We start from the raw sequence: 18,064 nt of genomic DNA, 5'->3' as shown, positions 1-18,064 counted from the left end.
AGCTGGAGGTGACACCACCGCAAGCCACTTGACGGCCTTTCAAATAGAAAAGATAGTACAGCAACCCCAATTAAAGTTTTGCTTGTAACCCACAGCCACAGCACTAAAATTAGTTTGGAATTTGCAGATCAGAGGCATCATTAATAAGCAGGGGTTTTTTGTTGTTGTTGTTTTCATTTATTTTTCATTGTTGTCTGAAATGAAAAGGGATCTAGGGTTCAAGGCTCGAGGAGGAGCCACCAGCCCATTTTACAGATGACCCCACCAGAGATGAAAGAGTTCAGGCTCCTGGGCTCCTGGCCCAGTTCTGGGGTCAAGGTCACGGGGGAATGAGAGGGTGAACCAACCACTGCCCTAGGACCCTAGCAGTCTGAAGGCCTGGACACACAGTTGTGGGCTCAGCAGGGAAGAAATAGCTCCCTGCCCGGTGGGAGGGGGCGAGAGTGGGGCTCAGATGCCGAGTCAGATACAGCAGTAAGAGGAGTCCACAGGCCTCTACCACTGCGGGTCCAGCCAGCCAGAGGTGGGAAGACACATAATCAGGTTTTCTTGAACCCTCCTGTGCAGCCTGGTGTTGTGTGCAGGGCCCACCTCTGCCCTGCAGGGGCCACTAGAATGTGACTCTCCATCTTTCCTGGCGTGCAGTTTTACAAGGTTAACTGTAAAGGCTAACCAAAGACGACCTCCTAGCAACCCGTCTTTAAGGAGTTCTCATTCTCAAAGAAATGTAAGATGTAGCCCCCAAAACAGGATGAGATAGAATGTTTGCAGGGCCATAACAGAGCACAGGTATTGGTCCCTGGGAGGGGGACACAGGTTCCAGTGGATGGCAACGGGAAGGTTTGGGGGGAAGGAGGCCTCTGAGCCTGTGTATGTGGAGGAGATGGGGCCTTGGGGAAGGGACAGTTGTGACACACAGTTGCAGAGAGACAGGTGAAGTAGAAGCCAGAGCCAAGTCTCGTATGTACTGTGGACAGATAACTGGGAAAAGGTCTGTGAGGCTGGACCCCAGCCGACGTGGTGGGGTGATCTGGGATAGGGCAGAGCACCAGCTGGAGCTCTGGTGCCCCACAGGGAGTGTCGAGGTTAGGGATGTGAGCATTGGTTGGGGATCCACTGGGTCACCCGGCATTATCAGAAGCTGGAAGGAAAATCACAGCAGCTGCGATGATAAAACCAATGCATTCAACATGATCACATTCTTAGGAATTTGATCAGCCTGTATTTTTTCAGTTGATGTTACGCTCAAGTGGAGTTCTTGGGAAGATTCTACATTAAAAGGTGACCTTGCCCTTAAAAAGGTCCCGACTTCCCTCGAAGATCTCTGTTTTGGGTGTTGATAGTCCTATTTTCTGCTGCTTTGTTTAATATATAGTGTTTCCTTTATTCCTCCTACCTCAATGCCCCACTCATATTTCAGGCTGGGACCTACTCCTAATTTAGAGCTCTCTTTCCCCCTTTTGCCAACTTCTATTATGAATCTACCTTTGCCACCCAGCTTAGTGTATCTCAAGGTTCTCTTTACCAAGCCACAGTCACAGAGCTCCAGGGAAAAGCAACCTGGTATCATCTCTGCAGGCAGAGGAGAACAGAAGCTCCATCTCCACACATGCTGCAGATGGCTTTTCCAGTCTACCTGAATCATTCATTACCAGCTAGAAGCAGCAGTCATTGGGACTTGGGCGTGAGCTGCGAAGTATAGAATTGTGACAATTCCAGTGCCATGCGGACTTTTTCTGAAGGTGAACTTGTCCTGGACTCCTGCTCCTTAGTGACAGCTCCTAATAGACTGAACTGGGGTTGGGTTGCATTTTTCAGGGATTTGGCATGGTGTTGGGGCCAACTTGGATTTGGTGAACATGTTAAGGACACTACTCTTTTAGGATTCTTGCTGTATTGGCCAAGTGTTTTTCTTAAAGGCTTTAATCACTGTAAAAAAAAAATAGAAGACTGGATAAAGAAGATGTGGCACATATACACCATGGTATACTATTCAGCCATAAGAAATGATGACATCGGATCACTTACAACAAAATGGTGGATCTTGATAAAATTATACGGAGTAAAATAAGTAAATCAGAAAAAAACAATAACTGCAGGATTCCATACATTGGTGGGACATAAAGACGGGACTAAGAGACATGGACAAGAGAGTAGTGGTTGCGGGGGGCGGGGGGAGGGAAGGAGGGAGAGGGGGAGGGGAAAGGGGAGGGGCACAAAGAAAACTAGATAGACGGTGACGGAGGACAATCTGACTTTGGGTGATGGGTATGCAACAGAATTGAATGACAAGATAACCTGGATATGTTTTCTTTGAATATATGTACCCTGATTTATTGATGTCATCCTATTAAAATTAATAAAAATTTATTTATAAAAAAAAAGAAAGAAAAAGGTCCTGAGAGTGAGTGTCCTCTGAGCCCTTCTGCTTGGAGGAAACTTCATGGGCCCTGCCTTTTCGATGTTGTTCACACCTGCCAGAAACCAGACTCACAGGCACCAAGAACAGAAAATTTCATGAGATAAATATGACCAGGTACCATACCCAATATAATCTGGGACCCAAACCCATGCTACAGAGAGTGCTATAGAAATTCGGAAGAGAAAGCTCTGTGGGTAGATTAGCAGGACGGAGTACACAGACAATATAGGATTTGATTAATCCTTAAAGAATGTGTGATAATTGGAAAGGTATACGAGCAAACAGCATATGTGCTTCTAGTTAATTATTTATTCTCTGCTTATTTACTTGTTACTTTCAGAAATTAAAAAAAAAATTACAGAAAAGTACAGAGAATAACATAACAGAGGTTTGTGTACCCATCACCCAGAATAGATGGTTATTACTTTTTTTTTTTTTTTTTACAGAGACAGAGAGAGAGAGAGAGAGAGAGAGAGATACAGGGACAGACAGACAGGAATGGAGAGATGAGAAGCATCAATCATTAGTTTTTCGTTGCGCGTTGCAACACCTTAATTGTTCATTGATTGCTTTCTCATATGTGCCTTGACCGCGGGCCTTCAGTAGACTGAGTAACCCCTTGCTTGAGCCAGCGACCTTGGGTCCAAGCTGGTGAGCTTTTGCTCAAACCAGATGAGCCTGCACTCAAGCTGGCAACCTCAGGGTCTTGAACCTGGGTCCTTCCGCATCCCAGTCCAATGCTCCATCCACTGCACCACCAGCTGCTCAGGTGATGATTATTACTCTTGTATCAAATTGGTTTCATTTTGTTACATAAAAGAATTACAATTGATGGAGTAGAACTGACGTCCTCTTTGTCTCCACAATTCCTCTCCTGTCAACCCTTTCTGTGCCCTTCAGCCAAGTCACCACCATCATGAATTTGGTGGTGACTTCATTTTAAATACCTTTACAAACATCTGTGTATCTGTGAACAAATGATAGTAGTGTTTGTATAGATTTTTGAATGAATATTAACGGTGTCAAATTGAATAGATTGTTGTGAGTTCATTTTGGTTTGTTTACTGGATTATATCTTGGTGGAACAGCTTCCTTTTTACCTGCACCCGACATTCTATCACACGAATGCTGCATGGGTCTCTCCTGCAGTAACACTGTCATCGGAAACGATTGCAGGAGAATACTGTCATAGTGAATGTGTTGACTCTACCCCTTGCACACATGCATGAGAGAGTATAAGTCAGATGGCTGGGTTCTAAGGAATGCATAGGTTCATAGGAATGCATAGGTTTAGACTCATTGCAGTTGGTTTTAACCAGACTTAATATTTTTTAAAAATCTGATAAGTATTAAATGGATTGTATTTGAGTTTCTAGAGATACCTGTGTTTACAAAGCATATTACATCAAAATATTCTACTTTTAAGCAGAGCTGCAAACCCATCATGGTTTTGCTGAGCTGGCACTAGTATAAAAAATATAAACACATCTTCATTTATTAATTCTTCTAAGAAGATTTTTAAATTGTTGGCTTTGGAGAAGGATAAATGAAAGGATTATTTTCGAATAGGAAACATGTCCTTCTGAGCTATGGATAGAAACTCAGTTGGATTTTGGTTATTGCAAACATGTGCATAGCATAGACCAATTCACTTTATGACTCTGGGTCTCAGAATATATAGATATCTATTATATCTTTATCTATATATATTAAGAATTGTCAGTGCCATCTGACAATTGCACACCCATGTATCCAATGCGCGCGCGCGCGCACACACACACACACACACACACCAGATAGATAGATAGATAGATAGATAGATAGATAGATAGATAGATAGATGTGTCATTGACTGAGAGTGAAGTTAGGTGTAGGGCTGAGCACCTCAGTAGAACCAGCTATAGCTCAGTTCTTATGGGCACAGAACAGGTAGGTAATAGTCACCAGGCCAGCGTTATGCTCTCCTGACTGGGGTGATTGTCGGTGCTATTCTCTGATTTACCTGTAATCAGATTTCCACTACTGAAATCCCTTCTTTCTGCATTAGACCTTTCATAATCACAAAAGGGGTAAGATCATCTTTATTCTGTTCAAGTATAAGTTATTGCCATTTCCTTAAAGAGAAGATAGTTTCCATAAAATGAGACATGGGTATTTTTTGAGTGGGGACAGTGGGCAGAGGAGAGAAGGAGAGGTAGTTCCAGAGCCGGGTGGCCAGGAGTTGGACAGTCGCAGTTATTTCAGGAGGCGCAGAAGTTGGAGAGCCCACGCTGAGGAAGGGGCGTTGCTGGTGGCTTTGAGCAGAGGGGAGAGGATAGGAGTGGCACGTAAGGGCTCATTGAGGCGAAGGAGAGGCTGAACACCGCCGCACCCACGACCTCAAACGTGAAGGCCGTTCCCCTAGAGGGACAGGTATAGACCACCCTCCGTGGTTTACTGCTTATTCTAAGTGAAAGAAAAAATACCTCAGCAGAGTTTAGATCTCTAGTATCCACAGTTCTCTGTGGTGCACACGTAATTTTAAAACAATTAAAACAGCTAGGTGGAAACGTGAATAGCAGGAGAGGGTGTGTAATTGGTGAGACTGTTATTTAAGTTCACTGTCCCATCAGAGGGAAGTCTTGCCCGAACTCACACTTCCTGGCAGCTCTGGCATGTCCCTTTCTTTCCAAGTGTGTCCACATCCATTATCTCCGTTGATCCTCACAATACCCCGGTGAGGTGAGTTGGAAAGATATTGAGGCTCCATTTGGCAGGGGTTAAGTGGCTTTGCTGAGGTCATATATTTTAGCAGCAGGGCCAGCCTAGAGCCTGGGCCTCTGGACTAGGACATCTGGGATGCCACCACCACCACCATGCGCACGCAAGCACACACACACACACACACACACACACACGTGCACAATTTGAATTTTGTAGCATTTGATTCACAAGAGGGCAAGGACCATATTTACACTTCTGTGAATCCTCCCTTTAAAAAAATAAAATAAAATTTAGTTACTTTCCAAGTTGAGCCTTTTCTTCCCTTCCAGGCTGGTCAGGGTTCTTGTGTCCCTCCCAACCTCTACTGTCTGGGGTGAAGGGCATTTTAGAATCAAAGAATTTTACAATGCAAAGCCTCCTAATTGTCACCAATCAACCCATCTTGGACGTCCGAAACTGGTCTGAACACTGTGTGCCAATATAAATACGAAAGTTATAGCTGCCATTGAAAGACCTATCATGGTGATTGTCAACCCTTTTCACTTCATGGCACTCAAAACTAATTACTAAAATTCTGCAGCAGATCAAAAACATATTTTCTGCTGATCCGACAAAAAGACTAGGTATAATTTTGATTCATTCACACCAGACAGCTATTGTTGTGTTGGTTGTTATCAATTTTTTTATTTGACAGTCTAAGGGAAAAGAGGTCAGTGCACCTTACTAAATAGTCAGATCTCGCCTGTTTTAAAAATTCTTTTTTTTAAAATTTTTTTAATTTTTTATTTATTCATTTTAGAGAGGAGAGGTAGAGACAGACAGAGAGAGAGAGAGAGAGAGAGAGAGAGGGAGAGAGAGAAGAGAGACAGTGAGAGAGAAGGGGGGGAGGAGCTGGAAGCATCAACTCCCGTATGTGCCTTGACCAGGCAAGCCCAGGGTTTCGAACCAGCGATCTCAGCATTTCCAGGTTGACGCTTTATCCACTGAGCCACCACAGGTCAGGCTTGTTTTAAAAATTCTTGAGGCACATCAGTTGATAATCCCTGACCTATCATGCGTCAGTCACTCCACTGGGAGAGGGTCTCTAGCCTGCACAACTGTCCCTCATGGAAGTGTTGCTATCCCAGCACCACGCACAGCCCTCCGGAATTTACTGCCCGCTCTCCGGAATTTACTGCCCGCTCTCCGGACCTCCCTCTCTCTTCCCCACTCAGCCCCGCCTCCAGAGTTCTCCATGAGCCTCATGCTGTCCTGCTTCCTCAGGCCTTCTGCCCTCTTCACACCTGCTGCTGCCATACCCAAGTCTGTCAGCGTCTCTTTTTGGTACCTTGGGAAAGAACATGAACCCAGAAAGCAGTGAGATAGCCTACAGTCAGCATCAAAAATTAGGGGATCAGGGAACGTGCAGATACTCCAATACTTTCAGCCTTTTGAATAGTGCATTTTCACCAATGAAATAAAAGTTGGTTTTGCATCTCATTTGCCTAATCGAACAACTTTCTTTGACTTGTCATTTACTTTTCTGATGTTCTTGTTTAATAAAAAAAAAATCAAATGCTTCTTTTTTTATCACTTCATATTCATTTTGAAATATCCCTTAATTTTTGTGAGTAGGATAAAAAGAACCAGGGCTAAAACAGTGGCTACAGAAACAGATGAACCTCAAGACCATTGGGAGATGGGGTACAATGTTCTGGATGGAACAGTATGGGTTCTGCATTCCCAGAAAGCAAGGTCAGAGCCACTTCAAGGAAGAGGTTGCCTGCAGACAGGCTTTGAGTGTGGGAGGATTTCCATATAAAGACAGGGGGTGGGGGGAGGTCGAGGCCATCAGTCATGTTCCCTGCCTCTCCCTGTTTTTCCTATCCTGAAACCCCCACTAGTTTCCTCTGGGCCTGGGGCAAGCGGCAGACCTGGGGGAATCTCCCCAGGCACCCTAATCACATGGGGTAATAGCCTCCTCACTCATCTCGCAGAGAGGAGAGATTCAGCATCAGGCCACTTTCTCTGTTTCCCTTTTCTTTCAAAAGCCAGAAAGAGAAGGAAGATGAGGGTGGGGCGGCAAAGGAGCTTCCTTTAAAGCCCGGGCTGACTGGCTCGGAGAAGGATAAATGACTCTGATCGCATCGCCGCTGGTGTTACACAACTTGTCTGTGTTGGCTTGAGACCTCAGTGATCCCCCTCTAATTGAAATCACTTTCCCCTGACCTCCTCCGTAAGCCGGGAGCTTGTTGCTCTCTCGGCCAACAAAGGGGTGGCGGAGGTCGGGAGAAATCCTGGCGGGGCGGCCGAGCCGCGTGCACGCCGCATCCATCTTCCCAGTGCCCGCGCCCTGGCCGGCGCCCTGGGCCGCACCTGCTGGCTGCCCTGCTCCGGAGCGCGCACCCGCCGGTCCAGGCTGGTGCGGGTTCGCAGCGGGGCTGGGGCTGCCCCCTAGAGGGCACTTTGTGGAGGCCTCTAGATGGGCCCTACAATTGGGGTGCTCTGCACATCTGGTGGGGGTAAGTAAGGCTAGGATAGTGGGCACCCAGCCATGTGCGGGACAAGCCCACATTTGCTTAGTCGGTAGCGGAGGAAAACCTGCTTATAACGATCTGAGCCTAGACTCTGTTTCACACATAAATCAAAGTATTTTTGCTCTGTTATAAAATACTCTGGTGTTTGCAAGAAAGCAACTATCACTTAAATAAATCAAGGGAAACAGAACCCTTTTTCCAGTTCCTCTCTTTCAGAGTTGTTTACAACTTAGGCACATGACAATTCTCAAACAATGGCGATTTAACTGTCTGGATCAAAAGAACCACCTCTCTCTCTGTCTGTGTGTCTATATGGATATATAGAGAAACAGGGATATACGGTGTGCACACATATGCATTCATATACATACAAACACACACACCATATATACTTTTAGTCGTTATTTGAAAATGTCAAGAATGAAGTTCCAATAGCATTCAGTTTAATATCATTTATTCTTGAATACAAAGTTACTTATTATGAGTAGGTGCAAGAATCACTGTCCTCTAGTGTAGATATGCCTGAATTTACATATGGAAATGCACATTATTTGATTATAAATTACTTTTATTTTTTTCTCTGTATAATTACACTAAGAAATTGGGTTGATTATTTGAAAAGGCTTTCAGTGTTCTAGATTGAAAACCACTGCTGTTACCTTTCGGGGTCTTAGTTTCCTCTTCAATAGGATAAAAAAAATAGGGACAATAATGAGATGTCTAAAACAGCAAAAAAATGTCACACAGATAATATCTGTAGAGAATCCAGGCCAGGGTTCTGCTGTTGAGAGAAATGTTGATTAAGGTCCCCAAGAGGCCCAGATTACAAATGTGGAGGGAGAGAGCCTGAGAAGGAGAAGGAGAAGATGGTGTGTCTGGGGGTCCCAGGGGGTAGAGGAGAGGAGGAGTATATCTGTGAGTCCCAGTCTTCGCCAAAGGCCATCATATTATTCCAGGTGAGTTTTATGCAATTCATGGAGCTATTTTTTTTTCTCTTAAATGATCGAACAATTAACAACAACAACAACAACAACAACAACAAAAAACACTTCCATTAGCACTTATTGACCATTTACTACATGCTAACATTGTCACAGAAATTGCAAATCATGTCTTCTTTCATTCTTACTTCAACCCAGTAAGGTAGGCATTGTAATGCCATCTTCACAAATGGTGAAACTGAGGCTCAATTAGTAAGCAAAATTTAAAGCAATCTATTTGACTTCAAAGTCAGTATGGTACATTATCCCTAAAAGTTTGCCAGTGGGCTTGTTTTTATTTTTACAGATTGGTGGTCTGCTGTCTCAGTCAGCAAGTTCGGTCTATGATACTTGGCTGAGCCTAAGTCCTAGATGCTAAAGGCAAACAGCGGAAATTCAAGCACAGAATTGAACCTATAGGAAGATATCTATATACTTTTGAAAGAAATAAAACAATATTTATATAAATGGAAAACATACCATCTTCTGGACTGTAAGGCTTAATAGCATAAAAATTTCAATTCTCCTCAAGATTACCGCATAAATGTAATGAAATTTTAGTTAGAGTTCAAATGGATTTTTTCTTGCATTCAAGTATCTAAAAATTGATATAAAAATAAGTTTCTGAGAAAAACCAAAAAAAATAAAGAATAATTGGGGAAAGAAAACTTGATTTCTTACCAGAAATAAAAACATTATTTATAAGGAATGTGACTGACATCCAAGTAGAATGGAAAACCCAGAAAAGATCCCAGTGGAAGAAAGGTGTTCTGTGTGATAAATGGTGCTGATAGTCAGCTCAGAAGAAAAGCAGTGTGGGATTCTCTGCCTCACATCATATTTTAAATAATTTCACCAGGATTAAAGGTTTAAAGTAATAATAAAACCATAAACTTATATAAAAAATCAAGGAATATATATAATATATGTATATATTATGTATATGTATATATTATATTATATATATGTGAATATATATATCCCTTCTAAGGTCTATGGTTGAAGGACAAGGTAGTGTGAGAAGAAGAAATCTGTAAACCAAGTCAGGAAATTTAGAAAATATTTTTTAAAAAGGTAGGCATATTTGGTTATATAAAAATTAATGTCACATTCTTATGGTGGAAGATGTCATAAAAAAGCAAAATAATAGATTGAGGAAAATATTTTCAATGCAGATGACTAATAAAATGTTAATATCTAAACTATACCAAAAATTTCTAACAAATGAGTAAGAAAATGACAACAAATAGAAAAATGGGCAAAGAACGTGAAAAGACAGGTCAAAGAAGATCAAATTCAAATGTCAATAAATATGTGAAAGATCTTTAATTTCTCTAATAGTGAGACAACTACAAATGAAAGTTATAGTGAAAGATAATTTCTACTATAAGACTAGTAAAAATTAAAAAGGGAGGTAACCTACTGTGGGTAGAAATATTGGAGAGAAAGAGCCTTTTATATATGATTAGAGGAAATGTAAGTCATCACATGTTTTTAGAAACAACTAGGTAATGATTTTTTAAATGTGAGACACACATTCCCTTCAATCTAGCAACCTACTCCTGGGAATGGAATGTGTTCTTTAAAAAAAAGTTCCTGTAAGAAAAGATACTTGTTTAAGGTCAAAGATGTTCACATCAGTACTGTTTGCAACTACACAGACTTGAAAACAAAATTAATGTCCACAAAAAGAGGAATAGTTGATTAAATTGTGGGATATTTATTCTATAGAGCATTGCACAGTTTAAAAAAAAAAGACTGCATTGAATATCACTTCTTGTTGACTTGGAGAGATTATCATGATATGTTTTTAAGTTTTAAGACTATGCCCAAATAAAATTATAATATCAAGTCTTCGCTTTCAATGCACACAGCCCCTAAACACACTAAGGCAGCCCTTCCCCTGGAGAACCATATGTCTCAGTGATACAGATTTGAGGTTGAGATTGTTGGAGCCAAGTGCATTTAGCAACACAACATGTGTTCAACATATACATATGACAGCTTCCGAAGTAGGCACCAGGGCTACACCAGTAACTTAGATGCAGAAGATTTTCACCTGCCAGGAGTTTTCATTTTAAAGCAGGAGAAAGGCAACAAACAGATACATAAACGAATAAACACCAGGTTGAAAACCTGTCCTTCTGTGTTAGATGCTTGCTGAGAGGGCAAGAATGAGGACCAAAAATTGTCCATTGGATTTGGCAGCAGAGAGGTAAAACTGGGGACCTGGACAAGAGCAGTTCCAGGGGTGGGTATTGTGGACCCCGCAGGATTTTGCTGGGAAGAGAAGCAGAGAGATCTGGTGGCATCTGGCGCAGAATGCGAGGTTAAGAGAGTAGTTTTTTCCTGCTTCTTTTTTAGGGAGAAAGCTAGAGCACATCGGTGTGTTGATGGGAATGGTCCAGGAGAGAGGAGACAAGGGGGAAGTCTGAGCAGGGGATGGGGACTGGACCAGCCCACAAGTGGAGGGTCAGCTTTAATGCGGGAGGACAGCTCTTCGCTGAGACATAGTGGAAGAGAGAGAGATGGTGCAGTGTGGGTCAGACTGAGGGTGGTGGAGGAAGATGATGGTGTTCCCATCAACTATTTCTCCTTTCTTACTGAAGTATGAGGTGAGTTCATCAACTGAGAAGTGATATAGAATATTTGAAGAGAAAGAAGAGTCATCCCCAAGAGTGGCTAAATGTACTTAAAGAGAAATAGAATTCCTGGGCAGTGTTGAGTTGAAGTTTGTAATCATAAAGTCTCATTAAAGACTATAATGAACTTGAAAGCCATCAATTTCTCCTGTGAGAAATGGAGATAGTAAGACCTAGGCTCTCTTGGTTCCCTATGACTCTGTCTGTTGCCACCGGATACTTACTGGAAAATTCTGAGACCCATGATCTTAGTCTATCTGGTGCAAATAGACTCAAAAAAAGAGCCTGGGGGAGCTGTCAAGTCTAATCCAATTGGGCAAAATATCAGAGAAATCTCAGATGAGTTGTGTAGAGTGTATCGTCTATTCACCTGTCTGTCCTTCTGTCTGTCCATGCCATTCAAGGAGTCTCTTCTCTGTACCATGCGTGGCATGCTGGGATAACATCCCTCTCATTATTTGATCACTAGTTATTTGGCAATTTGGTGAGTAAATTTGTTCAGTGAGTGTTTATTGAGCATCAACTATGTGGAGTTGAGCCTCTTGTGGAACATCGTGGAGAAAACAAAATGCAAAAGCAATTCTCTATTCTAAACCCCTGACAATTGAAACAGGAAGACCATTTGGTGTCACTTTTTAATAATTCAATGTAGAAAACAAGGGTCATATTATGGTGCAGCCAGGAGGACCTCCTAGGAAGGAGCTCGGAGAAGGAGAGTCTGGGTCCACGAGGACGTTCCTGTCAGGGAGGCAGGGCGGCAGGGCTTGAGTTAGGCCTGATCATCTCAGCTCTCATTTTCAGAGGGGAGGGAAAGACCCAAACTTGAAGAAATAGTGCAGTATTAGAGTGCAGTCATAAACATAAAACATTAACATGTAATTCCCTTATGCTTTTGAAAAATTACTTCATAAATGCAAAGTAAAATATTTTTCCCTTTTTATTACCTGACAATTACATATTAAGAATTTCTTTTTATGTTTAAAAACATATGCAAGCCAGAGAAGGCAGACGCCAAAATGTAATTGCTTTCCTTCTATAAGAATCAGATGTCATTTTCTTCCAACTCAACTCTGAAAAGAGATAGGAAAAAGCAAATTGTTGTATACATTAAATTTGGAAACATCTGATAGCTTTCCTCAATTAAACTATTTAAATGGAAAAAGATTGCTGTACAGCTCTATCATAGCCCACTGAATAAAACCTCAGCTGAGGCAAATTGGCAATGGCAGGCACCGAATGCATCAGCAATAATGAGATCGGACAGCTTAGTGGAGGTCATTGGTAATTGTTATTATATGCAATATTGCACTGTCAGAAAAGAAAACCCACTCCGTAGCAAGCAGAGCCATCGCCAGGGATTGCATGGGATTGCCTGTGGCCACCTAGCCAGGGTGACATGAAAGGTGTCAGGAAAGCCTAAACCCCTCAGGCTGTGAGCTGTTCTTCATCCAAGGCCTCTTTCCAGGCGGGCTGAGAGCTTTCAGCGCCAGAGGGCAGAGCACTGCCCATCTTATCAGCCAGCCTACAGCAAGGTCTCAGGGGCGGCACTGGGCACCTGGATGGGGGCAGGGGAGAGGAGGGGAGAACGATGACCCTGAGAAGGGAAGTTGGTTAGAAGGCAAGATTAGGCTTGAGTATTTGTTGTGGTTTGGCTTGGGGCTGGCCCTGATTCAAGGCATTGAAAGTTTTCTCACCAACTTTCCAGATGTGGAGAAGAAGAAAGAACATATCTCTTATTCTCCAGGATCTCAGATTTCCTTCTTAAAAGTTCCAAACTGATGGAATGTGCTGGATGTGGTTTGGGCTGCCTGGGACCTAAGCAAGCCTGCCTGACTGCCTGTATACAAGCTCTACGGGGGTCTGGGCACTGAGCCCGGCTCTGGGCATCATCCAGATTAAGTTGACCAAAATCAGGTAATACATAGTCTTGTGCAGGTGACAGACATGCCGAGTGGTCTTATGCAGTTGTGGACACTCAGAAATATATTTGACTACATTGAACTCCTTATAAGACAGGTTCATGTCTAATGTGCTGAAGTCTTAGTGCATCTTTGCTCATTGCAGCATCTTGTCCCCTAGATATAATTATGAGGCCACTTTGAAATGGGACAAGCTCCTTACAATGACTGTGCTGTTGCCTGAGGGTTCTGTCTATATTCTTTAGGGCTCCTAGTGTGCTCAATACTATGGCACCACGTTAAGGAGGGAGGAAGGAAGGACCACGAACAGCCCAGGCCTCTGACATCACGGAGCCCAATGACCATAGTTAGAGTAAATCCATCAGAATCAGGCTTCTTGTTCTCAAAGACAACTTGGAGAGTGTTCATTCATACTGAGCAGGCTTCCTAAATTAGTTCAAAGAAAGCAACAAGTAGGACACTAAATAACCATATAGGGACAGGGGAGGGGGTACTGGAGAAACACATCAGCATGGTGTCCTAATCCAGCCTAAAGGAACACATCTTTCTTTCTTTTCTTTTCTTTTCTTTTCTTTTTTTTTTTTTTGCATTTTTCTGAAGCTGGATACAGGGAGAGACAGTCAGACAGACTCCCGCATGCGCCCGACCGGGATCCACCTGGCACGCCCACCAGGGGGCGACACTCTGACCACCAGGGGGCGATGCTCTGCCCATCCTGGGCGTCGCCATGTTGCGACCAGAGCCACTCTAGCGCCTGAGGCAGAGGCCACAGAGCCATCCCCAGCGCCCGGGCCATCCTTGCTCCAATGGAGCCTTGGCTGCAGGAGGGGAAGAGAGAGACAGAGAGGAAGGCGTGGTGGAGGGGTGGAGAAACAAATGGGCGTTTCTCCTGTGTGCCCTGGCCGGGAATCGAACCCGGGTCCTCTGCACGCTAGGCCGACGCTCTACCACTGAGCCAACTGGCCAGGGCCAGGAACACATCTTTCTGAGCTGTGGGGTTCTCAGTGACAGAGAAGGGTCAATGCAAGACTGGGACCTTGATGGCTGGGCTCTGGAGTCTAAACACTCTTTTAGGCAACCAGCTTCCTTTTCCCCACTTAACCACAAAACCCACCCTACTCCTTGACTTAGCTAGAAGTAATAAGGATAGAAGCAAACATTTCTATAGGGGTTTATATGTGGCAGGCACTACTCAAAGCACTTTATGTGTATTGTTTTATTTATTCCTCACTATAGCCCCTTGAAGAAGTTTGTTATCTCCATTTTGCAGATGTGGAAACTGTGCCTCAGTTTCCACATCTGAAGCTCATTCTTTCCTGGTAAATGTGTGACCTCTGTTATGGTACTTTTTTATGGGTGCACGCAATATGGTGCCTTAACATGTGCTCCGACGATTACAGGACAGCATACATTATGCCACATCTGTTCATGCCTCATCTCCCCTCCTCATCTAGAGTCCCAGAAGAGGGAACACTGGCTTTCCATCTTCGCAACCCCAAAGCACCTTGGACAGTGCTTGGTGTATAATAGATGTCCGATCGATTTCTGTGGAATGGATAGACTAACCAGAGTGACGTAGTGAAGTGTTTTTGGAAGGCCCACAAACTGGCAGGATGGATTGCAGGAGGAGAGGCTGGGACCCCCATAGCTCTGAACTGTGCCCTGTGTCCAGGAGAGTGATCTGCTTGGAGAACTCGTGGCCTCTGAGGCTCTCTTCCTGACTTGCAGGTTGCACCTCTCTCTGGGCTCTTGGCCCCAAGTTTCTCTGTCTTTTCCTGTTTCCCAGTTTTGCACAAATGTATTTCCTGCCTAAAAGAGACCTTCCATGAAATCAAGAACTAGCTAGAGACACTCAGCTCTCTGACAGTGCGGCTGCTGTGAACTTTTGTTCTTAGTCTTAACATTTGGTTCATTTAATTAAAGGCTGCAGACATCACAAGCACCTCTCAATTATCAAAGGGCACTTGAAACAACTCACATACACAATTAACCTTGGGCCCAAAGATAAAAAGAAAGCCGGCACAATATGGTATTTCACTGTTTATAATCTTTGGTCAACAAAGTTTGCAACCGAGCCTGACGCTGAAGCAGTGACAGCCCAGCGCCGTGGTTCGCTGCCCTTGGTCGCTGCCAGTGACCACATGGGGCTTTGGGCCAGTTGTTCTTCAACGGGGAGGCTGCCTTAGAGTGTCCAGGGACCATGTGGGTTGAAAGCAAGCACTTGATGTTATACTTTTATTTGGGGCATATTCTTAAAATTTAATTTCTAAAAATTTAAACTACAGAAATTAAAACTTGAAGAAAATCTTTCTGGTTGGTGGGAAGTCATCCAAGACAAAGATTTTCATGATAGAGAAGATGCCCCTAGGGGACCATAATAATCTCTAGAGGAAATGTGGGAATGTTAAACTATCCAAGGAGGGCATAGATTAAGAAAAGATTGAAAACCATCACTGCACCCACATATCAACTGCACATTGCCATGGAGATGGGGGCCTCACCTATGGGGGTGCCATAGAAACCCTGTATGGAAGAAACAATAATTCAACAGGTACATTTATATAGCCTGCTTGCCTTTCTTCCTTCTTTCACTCCTTCCTTCCCTCCTCCCTTCCCCCTCCCCTCCCCTCCCCTTCCTTCCTTCCTTCCTTCCTTCCTTCCTTCCTTCCTTCCTTCCTTCCTTCCTTCTTCCTTCTTTCCCTCCTTCCCACTTATAATACTTTCCTGTTACCTATAAAGTTGAATTCACACTCTACAGGTCTAATCTACTAATATTAATTGATGATGCTCATTAGTTTGAGTAACTGAGGCTGTAGCACTTACATTAAATATTTACAGTAAAAGAATAAAGACTTGTTAACCAAGATGAAAATAAGAGAGTTGCAAATTTTCACCAGCACCAAAAAAGTCTCCTGCTGTTTTTCTTCCCTTCTTGTTCAGACTCTCTCCTTCCCAGGAACAACAAAACCCTAACGCCTGCCTGCAAAGCCAGGTCCATGTGAGGGTTGTGTGTGTGTCCCGCCTACACACACGACGACAGAATGGGATATAAAGTGCAGATTTTAAAGAAACTGCCAACTAGATGCAATTTGGAAAATTGTTTCTAATCTTTATTTCCTTAATTTTTAGTTTGGAAAAATTTCAAATACACAAAATATTAAAAGAGTAGTATGATGCCCTGCACCCAGATTCAACAATGATTGCCAAGTTGCTATAGTCTCTCTCCATCAGAATCATTTGAATGCAAGTCCCAGATATGTTGATTCTTTATCTCTAAATACTTCAGCCTGTGTCTCCGAAGAACAAGGACACATCCTCCCACTTAACCACAATGCCATCATCATGCCTAAGAAAATTAATAGGAATTCTCTAGTATCATCTAATCAGGTCTTATCTCAATTTCTCTATTTCTGGAACTTTATAATCCAGCTAAAGGTCTGCTAGTATTCTTTTCTAAACACATGGTCTGTGCATGTGATTAAGCTTATGAAGTGTGGTGGGCATGTGTTAAGTATGAACACACATGCATTTAAGTGTGTATGCATGTGAGCACTCATGTTGTACAATCACGTTTGTGGTGTGTGTATGTGTATGCATGTGTGTGTGTGGGTTACATGTATATGCATGTGAACTATGTGGTATGTACATGTGTGTGCATGTGTACTGTGTGTGCATGTGTGTGTATGTGTTCGTGTGTGGTGTGTGTATATATGTGTATGTGGAGGAGGGAGATGCTGGGGACCATCTTTGAGAAAAATAAACCAAGATGTGCTAGAAAAAAGATGCTTCATTTTTTTCCGTCCAAAGCATTTGAAGAAATAACAGTTAAGCTCCAAAAACTGTTCAGTGCAACCAATCTGGCTAAGGAGGCTGAAGCTACGAATGGTTTTGTTCCCCTCGATAGATTGATTCAGGTGTTCCTCTCCTATCATCTTGGAAGAGCTCTCTCTGAAAAGGAACAGGCACAAAGGTCCTTTCTCTCCTCAAAAGGGTCAGCATCATCTTCTATTTTCCTCGCCGGGCTGCAGCTGACGCACAAAGAAAGGTGTAATTACAATGTGACGCGCGCTGATCGCTGGGACCTGGAAATTCTGAACTGCTCACTTGGCTCAGAATACATTTCAATTTGGTGCTGTGAATTTTACATTGAAATTAGTTTTTTTTCCCCTTAAAACCCTAGAGAAAACAGCCCCTGCACAGGAGCATTAACAAATTGCTTTGCAAATCTAGGCTAAAGTGAACATTCAATTTGAGGAGGTCAAATCAAGCTTGGGCCCCAAAGCCCAGAGCCTGGGCCCAGCCAGCCAAGTGGGCTTCAGGGTGGATGCGGCCATGGATTTGGTCTTGCCTGAGCTCATGCTAACCCTGCCGGGGCTCTCCCAGTGCTGACTCCCTTGGGGCCCTTCCTGTGCCCACATGGCCAAGGTTTGGGAGGTCTAGGGCAGGAGCTACTGAGACTAGACGCCCTCTGGTGAAAAGTCCTTGCTCCTCCATGTGGTCACTTAGGTGGCAAGGACCCACGAAGCAAAGACTAGGCAAGTCTAGGCCTGGACTGCTGACAACATTTGCTTCCACTCCTTCACTTTATAGAGCAGGACACTGAGAGCAAGTTTCAATGGCTTGTTCAAGGCTTCCCAGCGGGTCAGAGTAATCATCAGAACAGTAACATTTATGGAGTGCCAACAATCTGCCAAGCATCATGGTGAATGGTGTTTCATTTTCCAGGTAAAAGATTTTTTTTTTAACTAATTTCTCATTTTCTAGATTAGGAAACAAGCACAGAGTGGTTAAGTTGCCTGAGGTCACGAAGCTGGGATCCGCACCTGGACATGCTCATTCAACGTTCTTCATCAGTAACCAGCACTCCTGCTCAGTTCCTGAC

At 43.4% G+C, this 18,064-nt stretch overlaps 1 long non-coding RNA gene across 2 annotated transcripts in view; it reads right to left on the bottom strand.

Annotated features, from left to right (window-relative positions):
• The window catches only part of LOC136315376 (uncharacterized), a 169,315-nt gene that overhangs the window by 32,067 nt on the left and 119,184 nt on the right, over positions 1 to 18,064 (bottom strand). Inside the window, exon 5 of one of the 2 annotated variants that reach the window (XR_010727482.1) lies at positions 12,273 to 12,333. The exons of the other annotated variant lie outside the window; for it this stretch is intronic. This is a non-coding gene — a long non-coding RNA (uncharacterized lncRNA). Of the gene's footprint in view, positions 1 to 12,272; positions 12,334 to 18,064 lie in introns of those variants that run through there. 2 annotated transcript variants of the gene reach the window in all.

Source organism: Saccopteryx bilineata, chromosome 11, assembly GCF_036850765.1.
Source record: "Saccopteryx bilineata isolate mSacBil1 chromosome 11, mSacBil1_pri_phased_curated, whole genome shotgun sequence".
NCBI classification, from domain to species: domain Eukaryota; kingdom Metazoa; phylum Chordata; class Mammalia; order Chiroptera; family Emballonuridae; genus Saccopteryx; species Saccopteryx bilineata.
Note: the sequence above shows the minus strand (reverse complement) of the source record. Positions and strands in the feature narration are given on the sequence as shown.